Source organism: Archocentrus centrarchus, chromosome 22, assembly GCF_007364275.1.
Source record: "Archocentrus centrarchus isolate MPI-CPG fArcCen1 chromosome 22, fArcCen1, whole genome shotgun sequence".
Lineage (NCBI taxonomy): Eukaryota > Metazoa > Chordata > Actinopteri > Cichliformes > Cichlidae > Archocentrus > Archocentrus centrarchus.
The window spans coordinates 718,952-737,495 of NC_044367.1; the positions used below are offsets into that span (position 1 = coordinate 718,952).

The 18,544-nt window shown below is 44.5% G+C and overlaps 1 pseudogene; it reads left to right on the top strand.

Annotated features, from left to right (window-relative positions):
- The first annotated feature begins 315 nt into the window (after window positions 1-315).
- On the top strand, window positions 316-18,294 carry LOC115772671 (gephyrin-like; annotated as a pseudogene).
- The last annotated feature ends 250 nt before the right edge of the window (window positions 18,295-18,544 follow it).

Here is an 18,544-nt window from a genome sequence, read left to right on the forward strand (position 1 = left end):
TATTTACAGGAACTCTTTCAAACCTACAAATGACTGAAAAAATAATTTAAGAATTATTTTGAGGTGTGAATCAGGCCAGGCCACTCTGGTAGGTCTGCTTCGGTAGAAGTGAACTAAAGGTAAACTAACAACTAAAACTAAGTCAACCAACTTTGTCCCACTTTGATGCTAAGGCCCAAAGTGTGGATGTTCTCTGAATGTTTGTGTCAAACTCTGAAAGCTCTTCAAACCTGTGGTTCTCCCAACTGGGCCTCCATCAAATCAGTGAAGATGCACAGGAAAGAAGGTCACAGGGAACAAGGTCAGACACCAACTATGGAGAATGGGAATGACAAACGGAACAATATTGTCATCCTCACCTTGACGGGATGGGACTCAGTTGTACATCTGCACTTAAAGGTTAAAGGTCAGTCTTTCGAGAATGCCAATGTTCACATTTTGGACCGGAAAGACTGATGGTTTGAAAGAGGAGCCATCTCTGTGGAGTCAGTGTCCATCACTGAACAGAGAGGGTGGATTACGACACCAATTTTCCCTCATCTACAGTGCAGTCTGAGATCCCTTCCCAGCACCTCAACGCCAACTCATGCCTTTACTTCAGGTGACCTTAATAGGTCACATGATAGAGATGGAGGGGGTCTCACAGTGGTTTCACCATAAGCCACTGATTATAATGACCCACACCTTCTTTCACACCTTGGCTCATGTGATGATGCACCTCCAAAAGCTTAAAGAAGTCCAGTCGCCTTTTTTCAGGTCCAGAAGTTAAAACTGTGAACCTGCTGGGTTTCAGGGTTTCATTCATGTGTCAGAGGGTTGAAGAGTGAGCAGCTTATTATTATAAATGATTGTTTCATTTCTATTAATTTTTCTTTCTGATGAAAAATTTGATATACAGTGAAAAAAATTAAATGAAAGAACCTTTAGGGCGACATGCTAACTCCCTGTCTTGGTTAGTTCATTAGATAAGATGATCGGTTCTATTTCTGTGGATCCAAACAGTCCCAAATTTTTATGTTTCAGAGTGTGTCTCCATCCTTTTACTCTGGAGTTGCAGTGGCATAGAGGATGCGTGCAGGATGTGTTCTTCTCCAAGCTTTGTGGTTGTGAGAGAGGGTCTGAATTTCTGTTAAGGTCTTTCCTGCATGTTCCTCAGTGTTATTGGACCACCATTTCCTCCATCTTCCTCTGCCGCCCTTTACCTGGAACAGGTCCTCAAAGAACAGTCCTTCAGCTCTTACGGCATGGCTGCACCATTTGAGTTTTCTTCTGCTTCTCCTGTCAGTAGATCTTCACATGAACCTGTGTGTTGTTCTTTTTTTATTTCATTCTAAGTACCATTAATTTTTTTAAAAAACATTTCATCTCTAATTTCTCCTAAAAAATGAACATTATGTTTGCACGGATAATTTTAGAAAATGTTAGACTCCGCAGAGAACTGATGATGATATTTTGGTGTCTATGTTCTTGATACTTGTGGAGAACCTTGTTACCAGCCTTGATCCTCCTAAAAAAAACACATCCTGCTCATCTCCAGCTCACTGTTTTTACCCTTGGACTGTACTAGAACAGCTTTGCATGAGTCACAGTTCAAAATAATCCTTCTAATCCTTCTTTATCTCATCCTGAGCCAAAATGCAGCACCTCAGTTCATCAACTGTCTGAAACAAGCTGTTTAAGCCCCTCGCGCTTTAAAACAGCTGCTGATAGCTGCCTGTTACAAACAGAAGGTTTGTACAACATGTAGGTTGGTAGGGGCCTCCTGCAGATGAGATGAGCATTTAAGGGTATGCCCAGTTTATGACATCATACTTATTCAAGAGTGGAAAAAACTGTGACAAACTGAGTGTTTGGAGCAGTCTGCATCCTGAGCTTTGGCTCCACACGCTGGTCTCATCATTAGAAACTTTGTGTTTGATATGAGTGTCCTGCACTGGAACAGGAGATATGTGACAGGAAGTGAAGAGAAGCAGTTTGTATGTGTGAAATTCAGCTGAAACGTTCCTCTGCAGTGAGTGACAGCTGCTTCAAGAACCTGGCTGAGGACCGGAGCGGAGTGAACCTCAAGGACCTGGTCCACGACCCTTCATTGTGAGTCATCATAAAATCTGCATCATGCACGTACACACACGACCACACGGTAACTGTCCTTGTGTCACTTCCTGCAGACTAGGAGGAGTCATCGCAGCCTACAAGATCGTCCCAGATGAGATCGATGAGATCAAGGTAATGGCAGACTGTGAAGCACGTTAGGATTCAGTCATTTATGAGAAAGATGTTTGTCAGTGGGCGATGTCTCAGTCCACCTTCAGTCATCAGGTGGACCGGAACATCACTTTGATCTTGCATGTAAAGGTTTTATTCTGTGCTCCCAGCTGTTTTTACAGCCACTGCTCCACAGTAGTTTTTTTTTGCTGCTGCTGGCGAGATATTAGACGAGTTCTGTGTGTTTACAGGAAACTCTGCTGGAGTGGTGCGATGAGCAGGAGCTGAATCTCATTCTCACTACAGGAGGAACTGGCTTTGCTCCGCGAGATGTTACACCTGAGGTACAGATCCATGCAGAGGGCTTTAGCTGCAGACAGCAGCCTGAAATGTCTTAACTCACTGTGGTTTTGGTGTAGGCCACCAGGGAGGTGATCGAGCGAGAGGCTCCAGGAATGGCTCTGGCCATGCTGATGGGATCTCTCAACGTCACTCCGCTGGGAATGCTGTCCAGGTGAGCCCTTTGAACTCTCACTGCTCATGGAGAAAAACCGGTTGTCCTGTAAGAGTTTGCTTCTTCAAGATTTTTTTCTTCACATCATACCAAGTGTTATTTTATGCTTCCAGCATGCTTTTATTTTTATCCAGCTGAAAATACAGATCAAATCAAATGTTGAAACTGAAAAATATCTGCTCATGTCTGCACATCTGAATAAAGCAGCTCCAGCTGAGCTGCATCAGATCTTCTAACACTCAGAGGTGATCAACTGCTGCTGTTTCAAAGCCTCTTTTATGTGTTCATGGCTTCATGAAGCTCCAGATGTTTCAGTGGGTGATGCTCTGGACTGTATTCAGGTCAGTTTAGCAGCTGGAGTCATGCTGCTGGAGTACAAGCTCAGTGAGGTTTGTTCATCATCTGCTGAAGTAGAACTTACCTGAAACGGACCGCGTCTGGATGGTAGATGCTGGATTAGCCCAGCGCTCGCAGCTTCCATGATTTCCAAACAGAATCTCAGCTTCTGATTGGTCAGACCACAGAACAGTTTCCAGTCAAGCTCAGAGGAGCTGGTGGTGTTTCTGGATCTTGTTCCTCTGTTGGTTCTTTGAATGGTGGAATTTGAGCTGATGGTTCTCAGACTTGTTCCTGAGCCCGTACTGTGATCTCCACCTCAGTCCAGTCTGAGGTCTGAACTCTACCATCAGCTCTGCAGCTGCTCCCTGTGTGCTCACATTCCCGAGTCTGTTCATCAGATGATGGCGGCCCTGATTCTTCTGACTTTCCTCTCAGACTGTTGGACCATCTTCGCCTATGAAGCCCTCAGCCTCTCTGGGAGGAACTGATTCCTCTCGTTAGTGTGCAGATGCTCTAACAGCTCCAACATTTCCAGATTTTGTTGCTCCAAGGAACAAATGAGCAGATACTTTTCAAAAACAGTCAAACTTAACATGTGATGTGCAGTTTTTGGTCTGTTTTCAGGTAGAATCATGGCGCTCTGTTTCTTTTATTTAAATTTTACACAGTTTGCTGAGGCTTCTAGAAACTGTTGTTTACTCAGATCTGTGTGTGTGTGTGTGTGTGTGTGTGTGTGTGTGTGTGTGTGTGTGTGTGTGTGTGTGTGTGTGTGTGCGTGTGTGTGTGTGTGTGTGTGTGTGTGTGTGTGATATCCTGTCCTGCTCTAATCCATTTTTCTGTGTTGTTTCCAGGCCTGTCTGTGGTATTCGTGGTAAAACTCTGATCATCAACCTTCCAGGCAGCAAGAAAGGCTCTCAGGTACGAGTCTTGGGCTTTACTCTGCGAGTGCTCTGCTGTGGTGAATCTGTGCTGTGCAGATCTTTGCTCACAAAGTCTACCTGCCAGCTACGCTACATTTCTTTAGTTCTGTGTCGAGCTTGGGCTGAAAGCTTGGGCTGAGCAGATTGACGTGTTCGGCCAGTCGGGTGGAGCTCAGTGTTAGTATGGTCAGCTACATGCTTACAAAACTAATGAAGGATGGTGGAATTTAGTTGTTATACTTTTTCTGATCTTCATAAATTTTCTTTGTGGCCAACAGTCTGACTGTGTTCAGGCAGCATTTCTTTTTATATGGAGTCATTAAATGATATCGAGCAGCTTTTAAATGTAAAGTCTAAAACTGTAAAGTTTGAACATCAAAATCGGTCTGATACTGTATCACAGCTCCATCAGAGTCTGATCTGTTTGCTCCACAACTCAGAGAAACGCTCTTTACTTATTCAGCTGCTTCACTTATTGCATACTGTTAACTGATGGGAGTGGGTACAGAAGACAGAGGGGGGGTGGTCAGGGGCGGACCCGAGCCCCTTTGGTTTGTGGGCTGCCAGCGCAACCAGGGGAGCTGCAGCGGCGCCCCAAAATGAAACGTCTCTAAAGAAACAGATCAGGCCGAGTTAGTCTGGGAGTCGATGTGCAAGTCGTGGAAGGTGTCAGAGTTTGGAAAAAGATCTAATTTCAAACTTGGCTCTACATGCTGACAAAATTACACTGATGATTTTCTCAGTAAACCTTTCATATATGGTGACAGTCGCAGGGTCAGGCTCACAGCACAAATATTTAGAAATCTCAGTTGATTTTCACACTTCACATTTGGCACCTTGTGGCAAAAATCTGCGTTTTTAACTCAAGGATTGAGTCCTGCCTTTCTTTTAAGGCCAGAAAGAGACTTGTTGCTTCCACCTTTATGCCTTTGATGGATTATATTGTGTTATTTACATATTCACAGACCTTCAGACACTTTAAAGCTCTTGCTCACCAGCCTGTGTTTGTCCTGCTATAGACTCAACCACTGCTGTTTTCTTATTTATTAGACTCTTCTTGGTCTGCTCCCCTCCAACCTGCAGACCTACATCTGTCAAAGTGTGGGGCGTTATTGTCTCCCTCCTGTCTGCCCCCAAAGCTCCCGCTGAATTTGGCACATTTATTTCTACTTAGCCCAGAATCGGCTGCATATCAAATTAAACCTAAAGGTGCTGGTGTCAACAAGTGAATCCAAGGTCATTTTAAACAACCTGGAGGCTGCAAATGTCCCACCTGAACATTACTCCTCCTGGCTTAAGTTAGTCTTGTAGTATTAGTCTTCATTTTTGTGAAACCAGTTCCTGGACACGCTCACCTGAGATGTTTGCAGATGTCGACACGCTGCTGCTTCTTCTGCTCTGTGCAGCTAATTTCAAACTCAGACCTGCAGGGGGAAAAACCTGCTATGGTGATTCCACATCCCGCAGAATCTTGCTGGCACCTGTCGGATAACCATGACTGTGTCGGCACTTTTTGATCACCCCTACGCATCAAAGCAGTTCATTCTTAATCAGATTTTAATTTACACAACAATTTTGGCTTCTGGGGATTATTCCAACAAGATAACTGAGGTAGAAATGGTTTTTGTGGTATATTCTGCTCCTGCAGTAACACTCTTCCACCCTCTGCCCCTGCCATGCTGTGGCAGGTTCACTTCACCTTTATTCAGTTTATTTAGTTATGTTCAGGTAATCAGCTTAATTCAAAGGACAAGCTAATAAATCCACTGTGTCTGTCAGGATCATGAACCTTTAACATGATGATGATGATGATGATGATGGTCAATAAATTGTTGAACTGTTTTTGGTTCAAAGTCTCTAAACTCTCTTTTTTTTTCAGGAGTGTTTCCAGTTCATCCTGCCCGCTCTCCCTCACGCCATCGACCTGCTGCGCGAGGCCACAGTCCGAGTTAAATCCACACACGCCGCTCTGGAGCAGCTGCCATCCCCCTCCCCTCTGCAGGCCAACACATATGCCAACACACACGCCAACACACACACCATGGAGCGTGGCACCCAGTGCGAGGAAGAGGAGGAGGAGGAGGAGGAGGACAGGAGGAGAGGTCGCCACGCACACAACCACCACCATCACCACCACCACCACCAGCATGGCTCCTCCCACATCACCGCAGCCGCGATTGCTGCCAAGGTAAGCCGCGCGCAGGCCGTACGGAGAGCGGCGCCGCTGCTGGAAGCTGCCAGATGAAACTTTAATGATCAGTGTGGGGAAAGTGGGTCATTGCAGCAGCTACCGTACTACAGACTCATGCAGCGCCGAGGCTGCAGGCTGCTGCAGGACGCACAGACATCAACGGGAAGCAAACGCTCAGCAGGGCAGGAAGGAAAGCAGGAGGCCCTCTTTACAGGAACATAACGTCCCCGATATTCACAAAGACGCATCCGATTCAGGATCCCGTGGGACCTTGAAAGCTCTGAATGAAAATCCAGGAAACGAAGGCCATCAAATGTCTTAAATTTACCTTCCCACAAGGTTTTAATGTGCAGGTGATGTTCTCATAACCGTAGAAAGACATGAGAGTCAATAAGACTAGTTTTTCCAATCTGTAAAGTTCTTGCATTTGGACCTGCAGTCTAAAATTTAGAAAGACACGGCTTACTGTCATGTGACAAAGTAAAGCATCAATGCTGTTTGCAGGGATTATTGTTTATACCAAAAAAAGTCGTTATGGCTGGTTTATAAATGCCAAAAATATGATGTCTGATTTTAACATGTTTTTGCTTCTTTAAAAGCATTAAAGTAGGAGCGACAGGATTCAGTGAAGTGAGGGCAGTTTTGGTGCATAAACGCTTAAACTGACATGTTGAGAAATTATCAAGTCAGAAAGATAAGAGACCCATCCCAGAGTCAACACGGTGGTGACAAACATACAGTCCGAGGGCCAGAACCGGCCTGCTGGAGGGTCCAATATGGACTGAAAATTGCAGTGAAGTCATCATTTTTTAAATGTATATAATATAAGGCGTTGGTATTTCTGGTGCAGTGAAATATTGCCAGCATTACGAAGCAGGAGTGAAGATGTGTGAAAAGTTATTTCTAGTAGTTTGATTCATAGAGAGTTGCTCAGCTAAAAAAAATGCTACATGTGAAAGTTTTACAACTTGACTGTGATCAGTAAATGTTGATGTTGCTCTTCAAATCTGGCAGCCAGTGAGCTCAAAGGAGTACACCCCTGGTGTACACACTCCCGGTGGTGGAGCAGGCCTGGTGTTTGGCTCACTCTTTAAAGCTGGAGATGGATGTTTATTTGCACACACTCGACCTTCATCGGGAACAGTTCTGACTGATGTACAGTAGGGATGTTCCATGTGGACTAACCGTTGGCATCTAATATTGGTTAAAAAACTGTTCTAAAGTTGGAGATGTTAGTTTGTGGTAAGCTGGATGTACCTCTTGGATGTTACCTGGTCTTCTTTGTTGGACTTTGTAGCAAGAGAATCTTTGTTTATATATTTATTCTTTACCAATTTTACCAACAGACTTAAATAAAATATTCCTGATCAGCAGACCGAGAATTTTAAACCAGGAGCCTCCTTGCTGGGAGGTGACACTGCACCTCTGTGCTGCCCAGCAGTCCTCACTCAGGTGTGAAAACACCTGCATTCTTTCTGTTGTCCAGCAGGCCCGTGAGTCTCCTGCTCCCCTGATCTGAGCTCAGTTCATTGCTAATGCTCATCACATCCTGCTTCAAAATGCTAGGATGGCGACGGTGAAAAAGCGCAAGGCTTCATAACGGGACTGCACTAAGCAGTTAGGGGATGCCAGAGAGGCTATATCCGCCTGTTATACTGTCTGTCTTTGACCATGCCCACTGGTGACGGCACACAGCTACAACATGTAGACGATGAACAGGCCCACAACCACGCCTGTCGCTGCAATTAGCTTAAAAAAAGATAACTGTGAGCTCAGATTTGAGCCATGAAATGTGAAATGTATCACAGGCTGATGTTTAACTTCATCCCATTTCGTGTCATTCACCTGTCTCTGTCAATGTGTGTGTCTGCGTGTGTGCACCTGCATGCTCGTGTGTGTGTGTGTCCATCAGACGAGCCATGCTGTGGTCATGGCTAAAGGGAGTCCCTACCTGCCTGGCACCACACCCGCTCCTCCCTCTCATTTCACCTGTTCCTCTACTCATGACCAGCAGGTGAGACACCCCACACATACACCTGTCCTTTCCTGTCATTGGTCAGTTTATCATGTCTGTCCATCGCTCACTGCAGGGCAACCATACTTCATCCACTCATACCCAAGTTAGCTTGAAGATTATCTGATACCACCCAAGACCTTTTTAAGGTGGACCTATTATGATTCTCCTTATTAGATGCTGTAACTTGTTCTGAACAGCCACTTATCCCACATTAGTGACATGAGCCTTTAAATTTACCCAGAAAACAGATGAAACATCCAGGGTACTGATACAGTTTAAAAAAAACTTTGATATATTTCACGATACTGATGCTCATAGAAAAAAATCTGAAAATATTCATAGTATGGAGGTAAAATTTTGCATGTCTTTATTAAATATATTAGAGTTATTGTAGGCTTTAAAATCAGCGATTGTGACGGGGTCAGGTTTGATGTGGATTGATCTTTAGCTTTAGCAGCTGTAGCTAACAACAAACAACTGAAGAAAACTCTTGGACTAGCATTAAGTGTGTGTGTGTGTGTGTGTGTGTGTGTGTGTGTGTGTGTGTGTGTGTGTGTGTGTGTGTAGATCCCGGACTCGATCATTTCTCGAGGTGTTCAGGTGCTTCCACGAGATTCGGCCTCTTTAAGCTCCACCCCTTCCGAGTCACCCCGGGCGACACAGGCGACCTCCCGCCTTTCCACCGCCTCGTGCCCGACGCCCAAGGTACACACAAACCTTCACACATGCACACAGACAGCACCGCTAAGAGGTCAGCCACAAAAGCCGCCATTTTGCATGAAATTCCAGCTTCCTGTTTGTGCTTTGTAACGATTAGAGCATGCCCAGTATATGTACGCTAACTGCTGATAAAAGCTCCTTTTAAAAACGGGTAACAGGCAGTTCCTGCATGATTAGAGCTTTTAATAATTTTCTTTATTTCCTAACCTCCTTCTTTCTCTTAATAAAACCAGTAAAAACATGTCTGATTTCCTGACATAGAAAGTTTTAGCTTTAGGGCCTGACCGACGCTGATTTTCAAAGAATAAAAACTCCAATAGTGATAAAACAGCCAACGGTGTGTTAGATTTACACTGAAACAGAAAAACATTTATTAAGCTTTCTTCGTGTGACATTTTCAAACATAAAATGTTTTTATTGCCAATATTTAATAGAAGTTTTTTCTCTTTGTCACCTGGCGTTCCCCAAGGCTCTACCCTGGGTCCTCCATCATTCCCTATAAACATGTTTCCCCATACAGCTTTTTGTTTTTTTTAATCACCAGTGTTTGAAGTGATTGCAGCATTATTGAATAGATAAGATGTTTCCTAACAGTTATGTTATCGCTAACAAATTATATGAGTGAGTGCCACTAATAAAGCTTAGAAATGGAGTCCACAAATTACTAACATCACCAAACGAACAATCACCAAACAAGTATGTATGAGTAGTATGAAGTAGTTTATTTATGTTAGCAGGTAGGCTAACATTGGCTAACAATAGATAGAAAAACTCTAACTGTGATGAGTAACAAGTTGTCTGTGGTAATAAAATTAAATCTCAAATCCAAACTGATCTGGGAGCCTAACTGGCCATTTTTAAGTGACTTTATCAGTCAACATTACAAGTTAATCATCACTAAATTCATGCACTGCAGCTAAGTTACAGCTAACTGGCTAACCTTATCTAACCTTATCTAAATCATAAGCGAACGACTGTCAGAATTTACATAATATATAAAAATATATGATTTTATTCTAAATTAAATTAGCTAGCTAGAGCAGGGGTGGTTAGCCAGCTAGCTGTACTTTAGCTACACATGTACTTCATCATATCCAGGCCAGTTGTTGTTGTACTGATATTCAGCTGCTCTGTCAGCTGTTTGACAGCAGCAGAGAGCAGGACAGTCTGTGTATGACACAGCACTTTTTAGATGCTAGTGCCTTCTGAGTTCATTTAACAGCCGCTGCAGTTTTCTGAGGTTTCATGCCTAATTTTCATTTACCGCACAGACTAATAAGCAACAGGAAGGTGCCAACCGTCAAACTCTGGACCGAAATTTGGCCCAAAAAAATTTGATTCGACCACAGTTAGAAACTTAGCATCATGAAGCCACCCACCGGAACATCAATAACACTTATGTTAAATTTATGTAACAATATCAATCCAAATGTCAAAGCCAGTTGTCAGTTGTAATCATCCCGCATTGCGTGATCGTCAGCTATTAATTTTGTTCAGGAAAGTCTCGGGACTTGTGTGCTGTTTGTTGAGTGGGAGTGAATGGGCCTGTGACGTTTGGGAAAACTTAGATCTATGGAAATGTCTTCAGTTGTGTATGGTTAAAAATAGAGAAAAATGTGTAGCATCAAATTATGCTTAAATCATCTAATTTCCCTTTTTTTTAAAGTCAGAAGACACCTAGTTTTCTGACCTCCTGTTTTAATTTGCTGTTAATGTCTTCAGGTGTTAGACAAACCTAATTACCTGCTGCTTAGCACATCAGACAGGAGAGCAGAAATAGGCCCTAGCTGATATCCGATGTTTGATTGAAGGTTTAGACTGAGGCGATGAATAAAAATAAACCCTACTCGCTCCCACAGTATCGCACAATGCTCTTGAAATGCTTTAATGTTGCATCTAGAATTCATATTGTTTATGTTTCCACATCCTGTGAGTGAGACACATAAAAGAAGTCTTTCAGTCGTTCTTTACCATCATTTCAGTGAAGAATAAATCTGTTTCTCTGCAGGTTCAGTCACGCTGTGGCAGCAATGAGAACATACTGAGAGCCAGTAAGTTCTGTGTGTGTGTGTGTGTGTGTGTGTTTCATTAACAATACAGCTTGCAAAAGTTGTTTACAGGTGTGTGTGTGTGTGTGTGCGTGCGTAGGCCACAGTGCAGTTGACATCAGTAAAGTGGCTCGCCGTCATCGTATGTCGCCATTCCCGCTGACATCCATGGACAAAGCCTTCATCACTGTTCTAGAGATGACGCCTATTCTGGGAATTGAAGTCATTAACTACAGAGGTGAGTGTGTGTGTGTGCGTGCACGAGCGTGCATACAGATCAATTATGGCCCGAGGCCACAACTGGCTTGTACACTATGGCATCCAGCCTATGGTGTCCTAAAAGTAAACAATCAGCATAATGACTCCAGTGACTCTGTACTTATCATTAACACGACTCTAATGCAGGGGGATTAAACATGCGGCCAGGGGCCCACAGTTTACACGCTGAAGTGTCCAGTTTAGTCCACTTTGCCAAGTGTGAGTCAGTAATTACTCCAGTTTGTTGATGAAATACGCTGCTAGTGCTGGTGTGGTGGGCCTTTGCCACCTAACGTGTATTATTCTTGGGTGTTTGACCATGTTATGTGGGTACTACCCCTGCAGAACCTGCCATCTCACCCAGTCATGAAAGCTTGCTCTGTGTCAATGACACCTGCTACAAGATAAATCTGTAAAAATGTGATCATGGTTGGTGTTTGAAGGTTTCAAGCGTGTGCTAACAGATGTACCTCTAACGAAGCGTTAATATTTTACGTTACATTGAAGCGTCTTTTCTCCACAGATGGTTTGGGTCGAGTTCTCGCTCAGGACATCTATGCCAAAGACAACCTTCCTCCGTTCCCCGCCTCCGTTAAAGACGGCTACGCTGTGCGAGGTGAGCCCACCAGCACCGCCTGAAACATCTGCATTTATTTACCTTTTATCTGTTTGTTGGAAATGAAAGCTGTAACCTGAATATTAAAAATCAGTGATCACAGTCTGATTTTAGTAACTGGCTTACCTGTGACCCATAGCTGCCGATGGCCCAGGTGATCGCTTCATCATGGGAGAATCACAGGCTGGGCAACAGGTCAGCTCTCATAACACAACTGTGGAACTTTATGATTACTTTAGTAATGCATAAACATCATCTGCTATTCTAAAACAGCTTTTGTAGGTGACACTGCTAAATAACTTCAGTTTTATTGGCCAGAGGGCTCTGTTTCAGTGGTGCATGCACCATGATCAGTGCAGCGTGACACGGTTTGGATTCATGGACTGATTAGGTTCACGTATGTGCAGAATGTAGATCAGGAGGAAGGCTGATTAAGGGACATTAGGATTTTTTTAGAGCCAGAATTACAGCTATGTTAGCACAGCACCTGTGCAGCCAAACACTAAAGTACCAATAGCTGCAGTTCCTCTAATGTCCACTTGAGGCTCCAAAAGTGAGGAAACCTTTGTGAGTGTGTTTGCTGATGGATTTGATGACTGAAGACTCTGTTTCTGCGAGTGACTCCATTATGGAGGGGTGAGCGTGCACCAGTGTAAAAGGACTTGGTTTATAGCAAAAAAAAAAAAAGAGTGAAATGCAAAAATGTAGCAAAAAAAAAGTAATCATTTTATCTTAATTTTTGAAATCATAATTGACTAACAACCTCCTTAGACACACCTGATGAAGTCCAGACTCAGTAAACTGTCTGTGTTTTGTGTGTTTGCAGCCCACCCACACAGTGATGCCAGGTCAGGTGATGAGGGTAACAACCGGTGCTCCCATTCCCTGTGGAGCCGACGCTGTGGTCCAAGTAGAAGACACAGAGCTGCTGAGGGAGTCTGAGGATGTAAGAACACCACGACGAAGGCTGATGCCTCAGTCTGTGCACCTGCTGGCTTTACTTCACCTGTTCGTCTGTTACAGGGCACAGAGGAGCTGGAGGTGAGGATCATGGTCCAGGCCCGACCCGGACAGGACATCAGGTAAGAGGAAAACAGTTAGTTTTCCATTTGTGTTTGTCAAACAGGTGGAAATACAATAAAGATAATATTGTGCTTTTGTGTCCACACAGGCCAATAGGACATGACATCAGGCGAGGGGAGTGCGTGCTGGCTAAAGGTACGCACATGGGCCCGTCAGAGATTGGTCTGCTTGCCACGGTGGGGGTGACTGAGGTCAGTGTGCACAAGTTCCCTGTGGTTGCTGTGATGTCCACCGGAAACGAGCTGCTAAACCCAGAGGATGATCTCCACCCGGGGAAGATCAGAGATTCGAACCGCTCCACTCTCCTCGCCACCATCCAGGAGCACGGATACCCCACCATCAACCTCGGCATCGTCGGAGACAAGTGAGAGCGTTTCAACTTTGCACACTCTGTCCCTGTGGTCAGACTGTTTCCAAAAGTATTCAGACACTAACACCTTTGTTTTGTAATTCTGCATCTCGCCCCCATGAAGCTTAGGCCAGACAACCCTTGTGTAAAAATGCTTCAGAGTCTGAGTTTTACCAGCTTAGAGATTGAATGAACAAATGATAGAATTTTATAAAGCTAATAAATGTTTTAAAGCACTGGGTGATCATCCTGACAGAGGAGTTCAAAGGATGGCTTCAGTGGGCCTGGTTCACTGATATTTGTGTGAAAACTGTCGGATTTATGAAACGCGCATACCAACCTATTTTATTTTTACCACCGTGCGTATGTTAGTGAATCCAAATTATTCTAACCAACAGGCGTGTGCAGTCTGCATGCTGCCCCGCTCCCATGTGTCTATATCCTCGAGGTAGAGCAGGGAAGCAGTGACGATGTTGTAAGGGTAAGCCTGCACCTCCAAAGCAGGAGAAAAAATCCGACTGAAGAAAATGAAATCGAGTGTCCGAGGAGGAATCCAGAAAAGGTGTTTCCACCTGAGCAATGACGGTTTAAAGAATGTGAGGCTCCAGCTGAAATTTTCAGAATAACGTTTGGCCATCAAAGTTGATCTTAAAAACAAGAAAAAGACTCAGACAGAAAAAGAAGAAATGGGTGAAGGACAAAGAGCAGCTAATCTGTCCGGCCGAGAGGAGAAACTCACTGCAGTCACTGAAAACAACATCCAGATTCTCCAGCACTGGGATAGAGCCACGAAAGGAAAGGGCAGACTTAATTTAAGATCAGAAATATTGGGATAGGTTTAAATTCATTCATTTTGTTTACTTAACATGCAATTTATTATTTTTATTTTTATTCATTCATTTTAATTCTGAGCATTTTGAGGCTTATCGTGTTTTGGAAAACTATAAGTCTTCAAAAGGAAGAAATAAAAATAATAATAGTAATTATTATTAGTTGTAGTATTCAGGTTAAAGACAGCCGGCTGTCATTTGTTCGTACACGTGCTCAGAGGCTCCTCTAAATCAGTTTGTAAATTATAAACAAATCCAGGAATAAAATTATTGCTGAGTCGCTGATTTGTGTGTGAAACTTTTGTATGTATGAGTTATACTCAGGTTTATGTGTGTGTACCGTTAGTTCTTCTTACCCACACACGCAGAGCTCAAGAGCTGACGCCTTTTTTGCATCGTGAGAAAATCTGAAAGGATCTGCTAACAGATTTTGTGTGTGTGTGTGTGTGTGTGTGTGTGTGTGTGTGTGTGTGTGTGTGTGTGTGTGTGTGTGTGTGTGTGTGTGTGTGTGTGTGTGTGTGTGTGTGTGTGTGTGTGTGTGTGTAGACCCGAGTGTTGCTGAGATGTGCAGTTTAAGTTTTTGTGGTTGGTGTTATTCCTCAGTTTGGTTGATGTGTTCACTGTTTGCACGTTGGACTGCTGATCAGCATTTTTAATGATCTCCAGTCCGATGCCTCACTTGTGTTTGCAGCCCTGATGACCTGCTGTCAGCTCTGCACGAGGGAATCAGTCGCGCTGATGTCATCATCACCTCAGGGGGGCGTGTCCATGGGAGAGAAGGTAATGTTCACCTGTGAACCATCTCCTTGAAGTAACTGACGAGTCTGTTTTGAAAAGGCTTCTCCATTTACGGCTGTTATCAGCAAGTTTAGAGCTGAAAACTTCAGTCCATACCCACCTGCTGTTAGTCTGAGCTCCAGCACCTGAATTCCCCCTCCAGCCCCCGGTTTGTAGCAGCGCACCTCTACTGCAAGCTCCTCCCTCAGGAAGTGAAGCAATACAAGGCATCAATCTATATTTTTGTTTTATTGCCTGACCACGAGCTGTCAGTAGAGACTGAAAGAATTAGATCACAGATACAGCAACAGAAATGAACTTCCTCTTTAGGGGAAGCCAGGTTGGAGGCACTACTCCTTTATCTCAAAAGGAGCCAGCTGATGTGGTTTAGCATCTGACCAGGAGGACTCCTGAGCACCTCCTAGGTGAGGTGCTTCATGTCCAACTGGGGGGGAGACCCCGGAGCAGGGCCAGGGCTCGCTAGAGAGATTATGTCTGTCTGCTAGAAGGCCTCAGTGTCTCTTCAGAAGACCTGGAGGAAGCGGCGGGATAAGGGAACACATCCCTGCTTAGACTGCTGTACCTGAGACCTGGAGCCCAATAAGTAGCAGAAATTAGATGGAGGGGCAGGAGCCTGATGACGACCAGCAGGGTGCACACCTGGGCGTTCCTCAGCAGCTTTTATTGTTCCTGGTGGACATCTTTACGAGGCCTGGTGCTCAACATCTGATGACAGAGTTTGTGTCAGTTGGACCCAAACAGACCCTCATATACTCACAGATGTGTAAACTGTAACATGCACTTGGCTCAGGGGCTGGGAACGCAGCAGTTATGTGTGGTTGTGGTACCTAAAGGGCGAAGCCTGTATGAAACAGAGTGGTGGTTAGGATCGAGGCGACTCTTTAAGCTGCCTGAAGAAAAAATGTTTGTCTGATCGCAGCCTCATGCCGTAAAACCAAGGTGGGGCAGCAGGTGGGTGTGGCCTAAAGTTTTTCAATGTGAAGCTTTTAATCAGATTGCACTGATGCAGTGACATAGTGAGCAGATATTCTGATCCTCAGTACTGCTGACTGAATGGTACCTCATTGTTGCTGTGTGTGTGTGTGTGTGTGTCAGGACTACCTGAAACAGGTGCTGGATATCGACCTGCACGCGCAGATTCACTTTGGCAGAGTCTTCATGAAGCCAGGGTGAGAGGGGAGAGGGGAGAGGGGACTTCCTGCTGTATTCGCAGTACTGCTCGATCAGGGTTGCCAGCTCACGTCTGTGCCGTGTGACTTGCTTTTCCCTTCATTCTCAAACAAATCTCACGCCTCCATGAAATGATTGTGAGAATGAACAGATTCTTTTGTTCTTGACATCAGGCATGCTCCATAAACACTGGAAAACACACTTTACATCTTTCTTTGGCTAGAGGCTCATATGCTCTCTCTGTAAGAGGCCATGAATGAGACTCACCTGTGAATATAATCCAATCTTGGTTTGACCAAACGTGAACAGGAGCTGTTTGAGTTTCTAAATATCTGCAGCTTCTTAGCGTCCACATAGAAGTGGGACTCCAAAGCAGCAGTTAGTTTTTCAGAGCTGAGGCACAGAGAGAGGATCGGCAGCTGCCTCAGTCAGTTTTACTGCTTCCTCTTCATGCCGAGTCCTGAGCTTCCTCACAGCTACAGGCAGAAATATTTCATCTGGTAGCTGAAAGCTGGCAACCCTGCAGCAGAGTTACTACAGTACTTCAGGTACTAATAGTACTGCTACTACACCTGATTTATAATATTTTATTATTTGTATGTTATTATTTCTGCTTTTCTGCTCCAAATGCCGATGCTCTTCTGGTGTGTGTGTGTGTGTGTGTGTGTGTGTGTGTGTGTGTGTGTGTGTGTGTGTGTGTGTGTGTGTGTGTTCCTCAGTCTTCCCACTACCTTTGACACAGACGACATTGATGGGACACGAAAGCTCATCTTCGCCCTGCCAGGTACTCTAACAGTATGATGCTGTATAATTTACCTGCCTTTGTATCGTCGTCCTCACGTCACGGCTCGACTCCTCAGATCAGTTTCACAAAGATAGATGCTGATTATGAATCTCAAACCTTTATTTAACCAGGAAGCAAAAAGCCTGAGGTTAAGAATCTCTTCAGTGAGCACGTCAGAAAGGCAGCTTTAATGTTTTTCAGTGGTGGGAGAAACTGGGGCTCCTGGAGAACACAGGGTGAACATCAGTGCCCTCCAGAAAGAAAGGTTTGAACCCTGGACCTTCTGGCTGGGAATTAACAGTTACTTCATGTTTAGCAGAGTAGTGGACGGGCTCAGTAGGCCGAGCTGTGTGTGTAGTTTGGATGCTTCTCCCAGGTACTGGATCTCCTTTTCTGCTCAACATCATAAGATTGAACAGCTGAAAGGAACAGTTTGAGAACACTTTGGGGTTACCAGGATTTCTGTATCAGTTCATCATGTAATGTGGTCTGAGCTGTGGGAGTGATTTTATTGTTTCCTAGGTAACCCAGTGTCCGCTGTGGTGACGTGTAACCTGTTTGTGATTCCTGCTCTGAGGAAGATGCAAGGCATTCTGGATCCTAGACCTACAATCATCAAAGCGAGGGTACACACATGTGCGCACGCACACACATGCACCCTTTGTGGACAGTGTATCTGTTGAAGTAGCCGCTTGTGTTTTCTGTATCTTCAGCTGTCCTGTGATGTTAAGCTGGACCCCAGACCAGAGTACCACCGCTGTATTCTCACCTGGCATCATCAGGAGCCGCTGCCCTGGGCTCAGAGCACAGGTAAGTGTGTGCACAGGCGCGCGCGCACACACACACACACACACACACACACTCAGTCAGACAGTCAGTGTCTGTGTAAGCACCGTGTTTTCTCAACCTCCTCAGTTTTATGACACTGGATAAACTGTGTACATTGGTGCTGAACCACGCTCACTGTAAACACAGCAGACATGGAGGAAGTGTTTTTTGCTGTTTTTGCAGCATGTTTTATATGTTGTGAGTTTGTACAGCTGCTGCCTTGGTCAGGTCTCTCTTCTGAAACAGGTTTCATGTCAGTGAAGTAACAGAAATAATACACCCCCCCCCCCCCCCCCGCAGGTAACCAGGTCTCCAGCAGGCTGATGTCGATGCGTAGCGCCAACGGCCTGCTGATGCTGCCTCCTAAAACAGAGCAGTACGTGGAGCTCCATAAGGGAGAAGTCGTGGACGTCATGGTCATTGGACGGCTATGATGCAGGTATGGCGACCCGTGGTCACACAGGCAGACTGAGCGTGTGCGAACTGTGGGTTTCTCTTTTTTTTTTTTTTTTTTTTTTTTTTTTTTAAATTAACCATTTTTTCTCTCCAGACTGAAACGTCACTCGCTACCGATTACCGTGGCAGCGCCAGGACTTCTTGTCTGCACAGGAAACAGCCGGGGGGGGGCGGGAAGTGGTGCATGTCTACCTGGTCGCCATTAGCTGTGATGTCATATGCAACAGCCAATCGGAGCCAGCGCAGGCTGAGTCCTCATTGGTCTGCTCTGAGGAGATCACTGTATTTCAATGGAGAAAAAAATGTTAAAAAAAATATATAAAATATGAGATTTATTCTGTAATATTATTATCCTGATGATAATGATTATTAATATTCTTAATTAATATTCTATTTATTATTATTATCATGGTTCTGA